Raw genomic sequence first — 17,365 nt, 5'->3', positions numbered from 1 at the left:
ATCTTACCAGGTGTTGTGGTGTATAACTTTAATCCCAGCACTTGGGAGACAAAGGAAAGGAGACTGCTGTGAGTTCTGGGCCAGCCTAGTCTACATGACATGTTGAACTCCAGGCCAGCCAGGTTACCCAGGGAGACTGTCTCTGTGAACAAACAGACTTTTCTCATTTGTGTTCTCCCAAGCATTTGTGGATCTTGTGTAGGAATCAGACAGTGACTTAAAGAATTGAATTAGGGGCTGGAGAGATGGTCCAGCAGTTAAAGGCACTGGCTGCTCTTCCAGAAGACCCAGGTTTGGTTCCCAGCAACCACATAGAGACTCACGACCATCTGTAACTCCAATTCCAGGGGATCTGACGCCCCCTTCTGGCTACCATGGGCACTGTACACATGGTGTACAGACATACATGTAGTCAAAAGGTACCCATACCCATAAAATTTTAAAAAATCTTTTAAAAAATATTATCAGTCAATATTTTTGGCCTTTGTACTTCTCTTTCTTAGTCTTTTTTAAAGAAAACTGTCTGAGTGTATTTATTACCTCGTTATTAACGCGTATTGGTATAGAATGCACTGTGCAAGTGAAGGTCAGAGGTCAGTCTCAAGAACAGAGTCCTCCTTCCCACGGCAGGTGGTAGGGTTTGACTTCAGATCATCAGTCCTTTCGCCCTCTTTCTTTATCTCTTGTTTTTCATTTCCCGTGAAAATGAATCTAAGGGAAGATGTGTAACCACAGTGGCTTGTCTTCTGAGGCTGAGGAGAGGACGGCTGGGAAGGGCACCTCTGCTTCAGGGAACATTGATGAAGTGGATCGATCGGGATGTTGAAAGACAGATTTGGGTAGCTTATTGATTGGGTGAGCTTTGTTTGTTTGTTCGTTTTTGTGGGGTTTGGGGTTGTTTTTTTTCTTGCTATATAGTCCTCTGCCCAGCCTGGAATTTGCTATGTAGACCAGACTGACCCCCAACTGGATATATTCTTCTGTCTCTGCAAGACCTGGGATTACAGGCACGTGCTACCTCAACCATTTGGGGTTTTTTGAGGCAAGGTCTCAGCGTGCGGCCCAGGCGGACCTCCAGCTCCATTCCCTCCCATCTCAGCCCCTTGACACACACCAGGATGCCCAGCTGTTAGGTGGTGCTTTAGAGATACATGCGTGTTATTTTACACACACACACACACACACACACACACACACACACACACACACACACACCTCTCAAGCCCAGCTTACACCTGTACTCCCAGCACTCAGGAGGCAGAGGCAGGTAGATCTCTATGAGCCAGGCCAGCCTAGTAAGGTCCTGTCTCAAACAATCAATCAAACAAACAAATAAAACCCTTAAACATATCAAATATCACAAAAGACGTTGGAGAAGTGTTTTTTTTTTAAGATTTATTTATTTACTATATATAAGTACACTGTGGCTGTCTTCAGACACACCAGAATAGGGCATCAGATACCATTACAGATGGTTGTGAGCCACCGTGTGGTTGCTGGGATTTGAACTCAGGACCTCTGGAAGAGCAGTCGGTGCTCTAACCACTGAGCCATCCCTCCAGCCCGAAGAGCTAAGGATCCCAGTGGCAGGTTGCTGGTGCCTTACTCGAGCACAGTCAGTTCAATTCCCTTGCATGTCTTCATGTTTTTCATGTGACTCCAAGCCCGTGGGTATCACCTTACACGAAAGGCAACGCAAGACTGCATGTAAGTTTTCATTGTCTTATTTAAATATTATATCATCTTAGAAATCTGCCGTTGGTAGTGTGGTTTTGTTTGTCTGCTTGTTTGTCTGACTGGTTTTTCAAGGTAGGTTTTCTCTGTGTGACCCTGGCTGACCTATAGTTCACTATGTAGATCAGGCTGGCCTAGAGTTCACTATGTAGATCAGGCTAGCTTAGAGCATAGACCCACCTGCCTCTGCTTGCCAAGAGCAGGGATTAAAGGTGTGCGCCACCCCTGCCCCGCATCCTATCATTTCGGTATCAACGAATTACTTTCTTGTAGGTTGGAATTTTGGTTCTTTTTTTTTTTTTTCGGAGCTGGGGACCGAACCCAGGGCCTTGCGCTTCCTAGGTAAGCGCTCTAACCACTGAGCTAAATCCCCAGCCCCTAGGTTGGAATTTTGAAATATCAGGCTTAAAGATTGCCCTGCACAAACAGTATGGACGTGTCCTGTGTGACCTTCCCCACATGTTAACATGACAGAGCCAAAGAACACTCCAAGCAGGAAGCCGGTGCTGATGCAACGCTATTAAGTAACCATCGATCTTGTTCAAACGCTTCCAATCATCTCACTGATGCTGGGGGTTGGCTCAGGATCAAATCCAACATCAATTTACCTTTTATGTTCCCTTCATGTTCTCTGGTCTAGGAGAGTTCCTTTTTTCCCCCCTCTCCTTGGTCTTTATGACCTTGACACTTCTAATGAGCACCATCCTGTAATTTACAGAGTGTCTCTCAGTTTGGTTTTGTATGATGTTTCTTCATAATTAAATTCAGGTTGTACATTTGCAAAAAGAAACCACAGGGGGCTGGAGAGCAGGCTCGGTGATTAAAAGCACCAGCTGCTCAGATTCCCAAACCCATGCACACCTCACAGCTCAAAACTGCCTGCTACTCCAGCTCCAGGGATCCTACACCCTCTTCTGGTCCCCTTGGACACACAACCCCCCCCACACACACACACTGCACACACACACAGACATACATATACACATAAATAGATCTTTTTCAAAATGCCACAGTCACGACGCTGGGCCTCCTTCACCATGTCATCTCAGCAGGCATATGACGCAGGTACCATGTGACTCACGTTTTTAGTTATTTAAGTGGCATCTGGCAGAGTTTTCCCTCTTTGCAGTTTTTGTTTTGTTTGTTTCTGAGATAGGGTCTCACTACACCCCCAGGCTACCTTGCAACGCTCTCTGTATAGGTCAGGCTGGCCTGTAACTTGTGATCCCCCTGCCTCGGGGCTTTCATCTTGTGTGATTACAGTTAGGAGCCCCCCCTATGCCTGGCTCCTTTGGCAACTAGTAAGTATCTTGAGAAAAGCACTTTAAGTCCATTAAAGATCCTGCTGGCTAGAATCAGCAGAGCCTTTTGCCTATAGAATATCAGTGTTGCACCAATGGGACTTGGTGCTCCCTGCCATCCCTGGTGCTGATGTGACAGGGAGCTGAGCCCTTACAGGTAGAGCCAGGCACCCCGTTTTGACCCAGTGTTACTGGTGGTCAGGTTAGGTGTTCCCGGATTCTTGGCCTCTTAACCAAGGAATTGAAACAAAGACCCTCACGGACTTGCAAAAGTATTGAGGAAACTTTATTCACAAAGGAAACTACACTTCACGTGAGCACGGCCCAGTGGATGCTGAGAAATACCTGAGAGAAAGGGCTCAAACGCCCCGTTACTGTTTGGGGCTTCTTTTCATGCGGTTCAGAAGCTTGTTTGGTAAGGGTCAGGGTTCCGGTGGTCATTTTCCCTCATGGTACAAGTGCCTAAATGTAGTCCAGTATGCATTAGTCCCATAGTTCCCCAAGGTGTTGCGGGATGATGTGTTTGGGTAGAAACATGCTGTCATTGAGGGATTGCTAAGGGAAGTAACCCGTTTCCGTTGCTTAAAGCAGACTCATGTGGAACCTGAGGTGAGCGGCGGTCTCGGTCGCTAGATGCGTCGCTCTAAGCGGGGTGTGTGTGCCAGGTTCATGTGTCGAGAATCTCGAGGGCATTATTGGGAGAGGGTTGTGTGCATGAGCCAAACCAAGTGGATCCCTAGATGGATTAAGTCCTCTCAATGCTTGTCCTCCTCACCAGGGCTTGTCTTGAACACCAAGTTACCCATCCAAACTTCCTTCTTGGGTTAAACAACAACAACATTAAAAGGCATTACTATTGTACACACACACACACACACACACACACACACACACACACACACTACTTGGGAAGCTCTCCAGCACTGTTCAGGCTAGACCACTCAATGTCACCCTCAGCTGGCTCGACCATACCCACTCTTCCAGAGCCGGACCCATTATGCTGCCCAGTCAAGGTGGGGGTGGGGTCTACTCCCCCAAGGGTAGCAGTCTGTTGAGTGGCTAGGCCAACTCTCCTTCACTCTCACCCCCACAGATGGCTCACCTGTGCCCCCTCAACCAGGGCCAGCCCTACTGTGCTGTTCAGTCAAGGTGCAGGAACCACTCTCCCATGTGCTGCAGCTGGTGAGGGGCAGGGCCAGTTCCCCGCTCTCATGACTCAGGGCCCGCCCTCCCAGCTGCTGCAGGTGGAGGGGGAAGGGAGGGCATCACCCCTGCATCTACACCACTCCATGGTAGATGAGTGGTGGGGCCAGCTCTCCCACACTCTCACCCTCGGGTGGGCTCACCCGTGTTCCCATCACTAGGCGCAGCTTTGATGTGTTGTCCAGATGAAGTGCAAGGCCCTCTCCAGCTACTCCTTATGTTTCTCTGTTCCCAAAGGTACCTCCCGCTCATAAATGGTTTGGGGTTACACTGTGGGCGTTGTCCCCTTCAGTCCTAAAGACAGTTTCTTCACTGTAATTGTTACGATTCCAATACACCTGGGAATGTAGGTATAGTGTATATATAGCGCTCGGCCACAGGCAGAAGCTGACCTTGAGCTCAGTGTGTGGATGCCCGGATGGCACTATTCCAACTCCTCAGAGAGCACAGACACAGCGAATGTCCGAAACGAAGCTCCAGTAAGATTGGCCACATTGCAGAAATTAAAGCAGTTGGGAGCAGGGTTGGAGTAGCAACATTTTCATGAGATAGAAAATGGAGAAAGTCTGAGAACTGGTAGGTGACAATCTAGAGCACCTCCGCACACCGCTCTCTGGTCACACTCGGCTCCCAGGCCCAGTCAAATTGCTGTTGCCTTCAGCAAAGTGGGCTTCGGAGCTTTGAAAATAACCCCCAAATCAGAATTACTTTATATTATTATCGCTTTGAGACAGGCCTCACTATGTAGCCCAGGCTGGCCTTGAACTTGAGATCCTCTTGTCTCAGGACCTAGTCCTTGGATTATGGGTATATACCTCCCTAATCACCTAGAATACTTTTTTCTCCTCACCAACCTCCTACCTGAATCTGAGGGTGGAAAGAGGTGACTTTCCTAAGAACCAGGGAGGCATTTTTAGAATGAATGCTAACAGGGGCAAAACACAAAATCAATGAGAGAAGATCAGCAGACAACCACTGCATGGACTACAAACAGAAACCCGCCATCACAGAAGGATTGCTGTGAGCCAAGGGCCAGTGGTGAGATACATCTGAACTTCTTGGGTTTTCAAGTTAATTAATAAATCCAACCATCATCATCATCATCATCATCATCATCACCACCACCACCACCATCATCACCATCATCATCAAAACAGGTTTTCTCTGTGTAGCTCTGGCTGTCCTGGAACTCACTCTGTAGACCATGCTGGTCTTGTGGTCAGAGGTCTTCCTGCCTCGGCCTCCCAAGTGCTGGGATTAAAGGCACGGTCGCCACCACCCAGCTTTTATTTTGTTTTGTGAATAACTAATGAATTATTTTGTGTGTGTTATGTATGTATGTATGTATGTATGTATGTATGTATGTGTGTGTGTGTGTGGTATGTGTGCATGCATGTGTGTTTGTGTGCACATGTGTACAGGTGTGTGTGCCATGTACCTGGAGGCCAGAGGTTGATGTCTCGTGCTTTCCATTGTTCTCCACTTTCTTTTCTGAGACAGTCTCTCTCAGTGAAATGGAAGCTCACAGACTTGGCTAGGTTGTCTGTCCATCTAGTACTAGAGATTCTCTGTCTCCACCTCTGCAGCACGGGAATTACAAGGACATACACCACACCTTGAATTTCACATGGGTTCTGGGGATTCAAACTCAGGTCCTTGAGCTTGCACAGAAAGCCTTTTATCAACTGAGCCAAACCCTTAGGCCTGAGCTCTGGGATATTAAGAAGTCCAGTGACTCACTGTGGCAGACTGTCTTGGGGGCCAGACTTTGCAATGAGTTCTTTCGTTATGTTTCTCTGTTGCTTCCGATTTTCAGTGAGAAAGTGAACTGTTGCTCCAACTAAGAAGGACGGTTCAGGACCAAGGATAGCAACCCACTGGCCTCTGCACTCAGAGCCTCTGTCCACGTGGGTAAGGGTGGGGGACTTCCAGGAGGAGCAGGGAATTTCCACAGTAAGCCTTCCTGAGAAAGGCCTTGGCCAAGGCACAGCCAGTTGAAAAAGGAAAAGTTCTATTCTTGGCCACTCCTGAGTTTGTGTCCCTCCCCCCCCCCCCCCCCATTTCAGAGTCATTACACTGTCAAAGGCAGGTTTCTTCATCCCTGTCTGGGTTCCAGATACAGAACTTTCATGTTCATCTTCCCCTCAGTATAGCAGGAAAACTAAATAGCTTGTCCCTATGAGAGTGGCACACTGGGACAAAGGACAAAAAGCAGCTGCTGGCTTAACATACCACCATTGTCCAAAACGTTACATAAGAGAGAAAGAAAAAAGGGGTTTCTAACCTTCAGCAGTTAAAAAGAATCAAGGGTTTTTACAGCAAAGCTTCTCTCAAGGCTTCCAGATGTCCTCAGACCCTAAAAAAAATTCCAACTGACTGGGGGTAGGGGTGGGGCTGTCCTAGTGCCCGCAGGAAATGACTGTTTTTTAGCATAAGGGTGGATATGAGAGGAAGACTGGCAAAGACTGGCCTGGGCCAGGCAGCACTCAGGGTTGACGTTTTATCAGCTCCTCCCATGGGGAAAATGATGACGGGGGTGGTGCTCATGTGTTTTGAACTGATAGTGTGCACAGTTCTCAATCCAGTAAGCCCAGGGTGGGGCACAAAGTTCAGCAATTCTTACACTCCAGGGCTGCCGGACTGTTTTTCTCCTCAGGCACTTGACAATTACATTATTCCTCCCCTAACTGGGACTTGTATAGTGTATTGAAAACTCTGACAAGACCGAGGCTAGACTTGCCTGCTCTTAGACTGGTTTCTTGTCTTCACCTCCTGATCCTGCTATTTCTGGTCCAAACTCTCCAGTCAGCCCAGGAGGCTGCCATGTCCCTGCCTTAACATCGGCTAAATAAGCCTGTCTTGGTTTCTGATGTTGTAAGGCAGAAAGTCTAAATGACGTGGTCTCCGTGCCTCAGATCCCAAATGTCTTTGGGTTTCTACTGCTGTGATAAAACATGACAAAAACAAAACAAACAAAAACAACAACAAAGAAGACATAAAGTTGTGGGGGAAGGGGTTTATTTCCTCTTATAGCTGTAGTTCATCATCTAGGAAGGTGGAAACAGGAACTCCAGCAGGGCAGGAACCTGGAGGCAGGACCCGATGCAGGAGTGCTTACCCACGCCTTGCTCAACCTGCTTTCCCAAAAGCAGCCAGAAACACCAGCTCTGGCGTGGCACCCAAAGGGAGATGCCCCCCACCCATCAATTATTAATTAAGAAAATATCCCATACGCTCCCGTACAGCCCGACCTGGTGGGAACGTTATCTTAGTTGAAGTTCTCCCTTCCCAAATAGTTCTAACTGGTGTTGACATAAAACTAGTCAGCACACCAAACCGTGAAAGCCATCCCTAGACTCGATTCCCAGGATCACAGAGGGGGAAAGTCTTACAGCTAAGAGAGTAATTTTAAAACCTTTTTATTTATTCTTTGATAATTTCATATATATGTATGCATACATACACACATATATACATACAGTGTATTTTTTTATCATATCCACCCCCTTCCCCTAATACATCCCAGATAAACCCACAGGTCTTCCTTACTTCATCTTCTCCTCTTCTCCCCACTCCTATTTTGTAATCCTTGTCTTTTATAATTCAGTGAGTCCAATTAGTGCTGACAGAATGCACACGAAGGGCCATCCACTTGAGCAGAGGCAACCTAGGTCCCATCTGTTTGTTTGGTTTTTTTTTTTTATAACAAAATCTCAATTGTTCGATTTTTCCAATGAAGACTTGGGAGTCAGATGCTGGGGTGAAAGTCTGCCGGTTTAGAGAGGCAGAGAAAGCACCCAGCTGACCTATGTCCTACCAGGAACACCCCTCTCTCGCACCATCTCAAACAACTTCCTTCAAACTGAATGTCCCTCCCTTCTACTTCCTGTGCGTCTCGCTATCCGTCCTCCTGACTCCTTACTAGGATTTTTTTTTTTTTTTTAAATAATCCTATGTTCGCTCCTTGTCAGTTTGTTGCTTGCTCCATCTCTCGACCTATGGCTTTCTTTATTTAACCTTGTTTACAATATTCAAGCAGAAAGCTCTTGGACTAATGGCGTGTGCTAAGGCTGTACCACACCACAACTAAAAATGTTTTTTTTCCCCCATTAAATATCACAATCTTGGTGCTCACAGTGTGATCAAATATCCTGAAACACACATCCACAAGGAAAACTTCTCTCTTTCCCAACAGCTGAAAACTGCCGATATTTTCTCAGCTAGGGGTATGGTCTCGTGACGCATTCGCTCAGGATACTGGGTAGATGCCATAGCTGCTTTGAATTCATGAGTGTAATGGTCAGATTGTATCTAAACAGTATTTCACAGCACTCTTCCCTATCCTCTGGCTCCTTCACTCTTTTGTCTCCTCTTCCAGAATGTTCTCTGAGCCCTATGGTGAGGTTTACTATAGATATACTGTTTAGGAATAACTAGCGCACAATCAGTTACTTATTATCAGCACGTTGACCACTTACGAGTCTGTATTAACTGCTACTCGTGGTAAAATAAAACTTTTCTGGCCAGGATTGAGAGTAGCACTAACCTATGGATAAAGACATAAATATTTAGAAGGCAGTTTCACAACATGACTGTTGTCCTGCATCCTGCCTCTCCACCGTTGGCAAGATGCTAGGAAGGGGCGGGGCCTCTGGCAAGATGCAAGGAGGGGGTAGGGCCAAGTCCTAAACAGGGAATCCACAGTGATTCCCACCACCAGCGAACCGCAAGGAGACCGAGTCAGGAATCTGGGGTCTGTCTTTCTCCTTGGGGCATCTGCCCTTTAGGCAGAGAAGGAAGGTAAAACCCAGAACAGAAACAAGCGGAATACCGTCTGATTGGGAGCCAGGGCTGAGTGTACCAGAGGGGCTGGAGGGAAGAAAGACTTCCTAGGTAGGCGTGGCTCTTTAGACGAAGACCTTCCTTCCCCACAGTGATTCTTTTTTTTTTTTTTTAAAGCATTTCACTTATTTTTATTTTCATTTATTGGGGCCCACAAGGGAGAGACTTTTAATTTTTAAAGATTTATTCATTTATTTTTATGTATAGCATTCTGCCTGCATATGTGACTGCAGGCCAGAAGAGGGCATCAGATCCCATTACAGATGGTTGTGAGCCACCATGTGGTTGCTGGGAATTGAACTCATGACCTCTGGAAGAGCAGTCAGTGCTCTTAACCGCTGAGCCATCTCTCCAGCCCTCCCACAGTGATTCTTAATGAAGCCGCTCTCTGAGATGACCCTTGCTTGTTCATACTGACTTATTTGATGGAGAATATAAATATATACACTTTATTTGGGACGACCCAGGGATTATATATTTTTTGTGGGGAAGGAATACTCAGAAAGGGAAACTCGTTGGCTAAAGGTATCTCATTAGCATAGAGGGCTCTAGGTGTTACTTTATGGTCTGCCCATGGTCCTCTCCGTGGGTGTCATGGTTACATGTTCCAGAGCGGGTACATAGACAGGTAGGGAGTAGGGAGCAGCTCCGTTCCTACCAGTCTCGGGTCTCTGAGATTCCTGGGGTCTGAGCTCATTGAACCTTGTCAGTTCTTCCTTTTTTCTTTCTTTCTTTTTTTTTTTTTTCGGAGCTGGGGACCGAACCCAGGGCCTTGTGCTTGCTAGGCAAGCGCTCTACCACTGAGCTAAATCCCCAACCCACCTTGTCAGTTCTTATGTCTGTTTGGTAGCACAGTCTACATGACCACTTAGCAAAACAGCAGTGTTAGGCTAGCCCTAGGGACTGACTTCCCAGACGAGATTCTGACCAGGTTTACAGCACCAGGCATGAGTTCCCTTGGTGGAAACAGGCTTCAAAGCTGGTCAGAAAGTGGTTGGTGACCCCTCTGAGTTGTGTCACTACTGAGGCAGTAGGCCACTTTGCTTGCTAAGTCAGTGTTGCAGCATGCAGGGTCCAGCACTCAGGAAGTCCTTTATTGTCTCACCAGAGGCTTGCATGGTGCCCTCCAGCACTATGACAAATCGTGTAGTCAGCCATAGCGTCTTAGCAACAGTTATGGTGAGGAACCGAGAGGAACGGCCGTAGCCTGTGTTGCCTTGGAGACCTTTGGGGTATCCCTAGCTAATAACTCCTAGGGAGGTATTCTGTGCATGGAACTGAGAATTTCATTGCATAATCCATGTCTTCAGAGAATGGCATTGCCCATTAGTTTCCATTCAAACGACTATATCTATATCTATCTATATATCTTAGGCAGAAAATATACTAAAATTGGAATGATACAAAGATTAGCGTGGCCCCTACACAAGGATGTCATGAAATTCATGGAATGTTCTGTATTTTTTGGTATCGATGACTGCAGACTCATGAGTGAGAATGAGAAACATCGAAGGCTTCTGTGACAACTGCTCTCCTCTACCTGTGCCTCTCCCCAAAGAACCAGTTCAGAACAGGAAGCTATAGAAGAGAGTTCTTAAAAGATGTGATAAAGACACTGACGTGTAGCTCCTTACAGTTGACGAGTTCTGGGGCAGGCACGGGGAGGACTCCGTATTATATATGTAAGGAGCTGACCACTGGGAGTTTGACCTTGCTCAACCAGCATATGGGCAACACAGATGAGAGCTGGTGTATTCTTCTCTTGGGGTGTGAAGGAGAGCACCAGGATGAGAGGGTGAACCTGGGGGGAATGGGAAGCCAGTATGATTGAGGTAAATTTATTGCATTAAATTTCCAAGTAATAAAGATATTATGTTGGGGAAAATGTATGTTTAAATTAGCCAGCAAAGTAGGTTTGGCTATACCGTGCTGGTGACTTCACAACTAGTCGTACTCGTCTCGTGAAACTGAGTGCCCCTGTGTTTGGAGCATACTTATTTAGAACTGTAAAGTCCTCTGGGCGAGCTGCTCACTTCATCTGTATAAAGTTAGCCTCTACCTCTTCTCCAGGGGGTCTGGACTGGTCTATTTTGACAGATATTAGGATAGCAACACCTGCTTGCTTCCTGGGTCCATTTGCTTAGAGTACATTTCCCCAGTCTTTCAGTCTACAGTAACATCTCTTTTGTGATAAGCCGCCCTTTCTCAGAGGCAGCAAACAGATGGTGCCTGCTTTTTTTTTTTTTTAAATCTAATCTATCCCTGTCTTTTCACGGAGGGAATTTATATCATTAATAGTCAGAGTTATTTTTTTTTTTTTTGGTTCTTTTTTTTTCGGAGCTGGGGACCGAACCCAGGGCCTTGCGCTTCCTAGGTAAGCGCTCTACCACTGAGCTAAATCCCCAGCCCCTCCTGCCAGTTTTTTAAAAAATGTTTTATTTTTCCTGTGGCCTTATGGATGGATTTACTTTTCAGTCTGAAGGACTCAATCCTTCAAGGATCTTAGGTGGTGATCCAGATTGAAGAATCAATTTTCATAATGGAAAGTTTTTGTCTTTTCCCTTGCAGACTTTGATTTTTCAAGGCCTACTTTAATAAGGGTTCTTACATGCTTTAACCTCCCCTCTAATCCACCACTCACCAGAGGTAGTAGGAAAGGTTAACAGGGCAGAGGGGGATGTGGACCTGTTTAGAAATAGTTCTCTGGGGTGATTCCAGTCTTCGTTGTCAGGATATCAGCAGTTCAGGTCACACAAATCAGCAGCAGTAGCTTGATCCACTCTCAAACACCATTCACAAATCAGTTTGATCCAGAAGAAACCACAAGGTTCTGCCAGTGGACCTGAGTCCGAGGAAGCTGGAGAGATGGCTCTGTGGTTAAGAGCATCTACTGCTCTTGAAGACCCAAACCTAAGTTCAGTTCCCAGCATCCACATCAGGTAGTTCACAGCTGCCTAGAACTTCATCTCTAGGGGATCTGACACCTCTGGCCTCCACAGCCACCTACATTCATTTAAAATGACAGTGACATTTAAAAATAAAATAAAAACCTTAAAATATTTTTTTTGCATCATGAATTTATTTTTTTAAGTCAGGTATTTTATTTATTTACATTTCAAATGTTATCCCCTTTCCCGGTTTCCCCTCTGCAAACCCCCATCCCATCCCCCTTTAACCTGCTTCTCTGAGGGTGCTCCCCCACCCACCCACCCACCACCGCCTCACCACCCTGGCATCCTTCTACACAGGGTTAAACCATGTATGCCAAATGTTGAATCAGTGAAGAGTTCGGAAGTCAACCGAAGACACACTCCACTCCGTGTGTTGGTCTGTATCTGAGTCCTCTTGGTGAAAACCAGTTGAAACCGTCTCTCTTCTGTCTTGAAGGCTTGTGTGCTTTGTTCTTGAGGAGCATATAATGATAGAGTTTTGACAAAGATGAACGCAGGCTTCAGAATAGCCATTTAGGCTGCAGTGGTAAGCATAGCTTTCATCAGGGCAGGGCAGGATACCGGGAGTGTCATAATGAGCACATTCTCCTGTTAAGGCTTGAATCTGAACCTCACAGGTTCACACTCTCGAACCCTTGATCCCCAGCTGGTGGCACTATTTTTGGAGGTTTTGGAGCCTTTGAGACATGTAGCCTAGCTGGCAGATGTAGGCCACTGGGGGCCAGCCTTTGAGGGCTGGAGCAGATTCCTTCCTTTCATCCTCTCCACGCTTCCTGGGCCCTGCTTCCAGCCTTCTGCTTCCCACGTCAAAGCTGTGAGGAGCAGAGGCCACAGCCAGTGCCTCCCCCTCCCCACACCCACTTCTCCAGTTCCTTAGCTGCCATAGACAGCAGTGTTCTAGAACATGAAGGTCTGGACACCCTCACACAGTGGACCAAAACAAGCCTTCCCTCTTGAATTGGTTTAGTGAGGTACTTTTCTCATAGTAATGAGAAAAGGCCCGGTCTCAAAATAACAAAAACAAAATAAATATAAACCCCATAAAACTGAATCCACGCTCCCCAACCCCCCATAGTTTGACATGGAGTTTTATTCCCAGCACTCAGGACACAGACCATGTGATCTCTGTGAGGGCCAGGTCTACAGCAGCCAGCTACATCATGAGAAAAATAAACAGGAGCAGGAGATGGCTCAGTGGTTAGGAGCACCAGCTGCTCTTTCAGAGGACTTGGGTTCAATTTCCAGGGCCTGCCCACATGGTACGGCTTATAACTGTAACTCCAGTTCCAGGGTATGTGACACACTTGTACAGGCACAGGAAACACTAATACACATACAATAAAACAAAAATCAAACAAAAAACAACAACAAAAAAACACCCCAGGCTGGGTTTCTGCGAGTGGGAGAATAATTCTGAATACCCCTGGGCACATAGAAGGTGCTTCTCAATCAAGCCTTGTATCTGGCCGCGTACACTAGCTGGTCTGAGGCCCTTGACACATATACTGCAGAGGACGGCCTGGTCTGGCCTTGTGGGAGAAGACACACCTAATCCTCAAGAGACTTGGGGCCCCAGAGAATGGGGAGGTCTGGTGGAGTGTGTGTGGGGACATGGACATCCTCTTGGAGATGAGGGAGGAGGAATGGGATGAGGAACAGTCAGAGGGCGGACTGGGAAGGGGATAATGACTGGAGTGTAAAGGAAAGATTAAAAATTTAAAAAAAAGGGGGGGGGTGTTGGGGATTTAGCTCAGTGGTAGAGCGCTTGCCTAGCAAGCACAAGGCCCTGGGTTCGGTCCCCATCTCCAAAAAAAAGAAAAAAGAAAAAAAAAAAAGAGAAAAAAAAAAGAATATACTATATGAAAAAGTCTATTTTCAATAAAAAAAAAAAATTAAAACAAACCAGGACACAAGAGGAAGTAAGGATGCTGGGCCTGGGGAGAAAGTGCCAGTGGCAGTGTGCTTGCTCTGAAAGCTTGAGGAAGCTGAGTTCACACCTCCTGAATCCATGTGTGGCCCTAACCCCAGTGGGTCTAGGATTTTCTGGCCAGCCAGTCTAGCTGACCAATTGAGAGGCTGAAAACATTAATGCGGAAAAGTTGGGAAAGACACCTGATGTTGGCTGCTGGCCTTCATATCAGCACACTGCCTCCTTGCCCCATTGGAGACACAAAGAACTAGCACTGAGGAATGTTTTGATCATGAAAGGCATGCTTTCTCCATTTTCACAGGATGTTTATGTACCCCCTTCCAGAAGCAGAAATTCTAGTGCTAGAATTGAATAGCAAATAAAACTTAAAAAAAAAAAAATAAAAGCACCTTTAAGAGACTTGTGGTATCAGTAGATCAAGTAGATCAAGTTACACCTCTTACTCAAGGCAGGCTTATCCTCCAGTTCACTCCAGGACAGTACCTGGGGCATGGTCCACAAACACCTTACTGCTTTGGATAGTTATTGCTTTATAAGAAGGAACAGAATGAGTCTAGCCTGTTGCTGGTCCATAGGACTACGCTAAGTATCAGATGCAAGCTCGCCCCTTCTGTGGTTAGGAAGGCAGGCAGCTGGGAAGCAGCCGTCCAAGCTAAGTTTATGGACAAACTTCCACTACGTACCTATTTGTACAGACTCACCCGAGTAGCAAACTCGGCTGTAAAAAGCCACTTCACTTAACCTTCACAATAACCCGGGAAATACACAGACTTCATTTTATCCATGAGGAAACCGAGGTCTAGGAGGGAGTTCCCCTTAGCAGCTGGAGCAGACACCCAAGGCCACTGAACTGTTTCTAGTTTGTATATCAAACACGGGCAATGAATCGACTTGGGACAACAGAATTATTAAAATGCAAGTGCCTTGACTTATTCAATTTGGTCCATTCTAATCTGCCTTAGAAACCTTAAAATTGTTCAGATTTTTGTTTTCCCTACCTGCGTGTCTTTGAATCACTTGCATACCTGGTAGCTGCAGAAGCCCGAAGGAATCAGACCTAAAACTGGAGTTCTATGTAGGTGCTGGGAATGCAACCTTGTTCCTCTGTAAGAGCAACAAGTACTCTTAACTTCAGAGACTTCTCTCCAGCCCCTACATCAAAAATGTTTTGTACTAGAATTTCAAGCTTGTTTTGGTGGCACACGGCCCACAATCACAGCCTTTTGGAGGTAGAGTTGGACATGAAGATTCAAGGTCAGCCTTGGCTCCATAGCAAGTTTGGTGTCAACCTGGTGCTACATAAAACTTTCAACAGCCTCGCCCCCCTCCCTATTATTTTTAAAGATCCTGTCTTTCAGAGGAAGCAGGTCTTCTATAGTAAGTTCCAGAGGTTTGAAATTAAACGCACACACGCGCGCGCACACACACACACAGTTTTACATAGCCTACAAAATTGGCTACAAACTATGTAGCCAAGGATGACCTTGAACTGACCCTCCTGTCTCTACTTCTGAGTGCTAGGACTACAGGCATGTGTTACCTACCACACCTGGTTTTGAGCTAACTTCCTGCACCCTAGGCAAGCAAGTTGTAGTTTAAAACCACAGGGCTGGTGAGATGGCTTCCATACATTTGATGTCCTGAGTTTAATCCCCAAGATCCACATGGTGGAAGGAAAGAACTGACTCTGAAGAGTTATCCTCTGACCTCATACAAGCCACAGTACATACATTAACACACATAAGATGAGTAAAATGGGAGAGTGGTTCAGGGATTAAGCGTGCTTACTGATGAGGACTCCCAGAGACTGATCCACCAACCAAAATGCATACATGGACTGGACCTAGCCTCTCTGCCTCAGATGCATGTAACAGATGTGGTTTGGTTTCCATGGGAGTCTCCCAACAACTGGAGTGGGGGCTTACACTGATGCCTGCCTATGGATCCTGTTTCCCTAAGTGGGATATCTTGTCTGGCTTCAGTGGGAGATGTGCCTAGTTAGTCTTGCAAGTGACTTGAGGAGCCAGGATGGGTTGGTATCTGGAGGGGAGGAGCTCCCCCTTCTTGGAGATGGGAAGGGGGACAAGGGAAGAGTTATGTGAGGGGGGAAGTAGGGGAGAAGTGGGGCTGTTATCAGGATGTAAAGCAAATAAAGAGGAAAAAAGTGCTAACTGCTCTTGCAGAGGACCCAGGTCTGGTGGCTTACAATCACCTGTGAGCCACAGGGAATTTGGTGCCCTTCTGGACTCTACAGGCAATTGCACTCAATGTGCCCATACCTACACAGAGATACACTTAATTAAAAATAATACCTAAAACTTAAAAAAATAGCAAAACCTTAATTTTATAGTAAGTCTCATGAGAATCTTGGTAACCAGAACTTCAAAATAGTGAAATAGGCACAAAGAATTAATTTTAGGGTTGGTTCAACAGACAAAATACACTTAGAGAGCATAAAAATTCTTTATTGAACCTAATTCAGCCAATATTGAGTTTTCTATATTAAAGACAAGAAATTAGGAAAAAAATACAGAAGTAGCAGGCAGTGACTAATGAAGCCACTTTATTATATATTCGTCAATCATTTTATAAGTAATGAACATTTTCAGCCACTTAGATGGTAAACTTCTACAATAGAATTTACTAACTACTGAATGTTATTAAAAAAGGTTTAAATGTGACATTTCTAGAAATAACAAAAAAATATGAAAATAAATTGGAGAACAGTATACTCACATATTCCTAAGTCGGCCCTGTTTGTCCTGTAGGGCCCTATCCTTTATTACTGTCCTGTCCCAGAAAACAGACGACCACTCCTTACTGAGGCCTACGGTACCTGCCGTTTCTCAACGGCTCCTAGAAACTGTCCAAGTGTCACTTGCCTTTTAGAGATGAACATAGCTGTGGATGAGCAGCCACCTGGCCAAGGTTATACACTACAGTGATTGAAACCTGAATTAGGAGCGCAACACAACCCATCCAGCTTTAAGTCTGCCCATGCCTTTTGTTGGTTTGTAGTTGGGAGGCCACCTTCCAGGGAGGACCAGCATGTGGTGTTTTCTTTAGACTGAAAACTATCGAATGTAGGGCTAGTGTTCACTCTGGACTGCAGGTACCCGTGGTTCCCTCCCCACAGGCTCTATAAACCTCGGCCTCCTGCCCCAAAGAATAAGAATCATTTCCTTGGGGCTGGAGAGATGGCTCAGGGGTTAAGAGCACTGACTGCTCGTCCAGAGGTCCTGAGTTCAATTCCCAGCACCACATGGTGGTTCACAACCATCTGTAATGGGATCTGATGCCCTCTTCTGGTGTGTCTGAAGACAGCCACAGTGTACTTATATATAATAAATCTTTAAAAAAAAAAAAAAGAATCATTTCCTCGGCCTTCATAGATCTTGACGCCA

General features: G+C 46.0%; 1 pseudogene; it reads left to right on the top strand.

The window, feature by feature from the left end:
* Window positions 1–10,446: 10,446 nt before the first annotated feature.
* On the top strand, window positions 10,447–10,545 carry LOC120100185 (U6 spliceosomal RNA; annotated as a pseudogene).
* Window positions 10,546–17,365: the final 6,820 nt, after the last annotated feature.

The sequence above is a fragment of the Rattus norvegicus genome, chromosome 1 (assembly GCF_036323735.1).
Source record: "Rattus norvegicus strain BN/NHsdMcwi chromosome 1, GRCr8, whole genome shotgun sequence".
In the NCBI taxonomy this organism is placed as follows: domain Eukaryota; kingdom Metazoa; phylum Chordata; class Mammalia; order Rodentia; family Muridae; genus Rattus; species Rattus norvegicus.
Note: the sequence above shows the minus strand (reverse complement) of the source record. Positions and strands in the feature narration are given on the sequence as shown.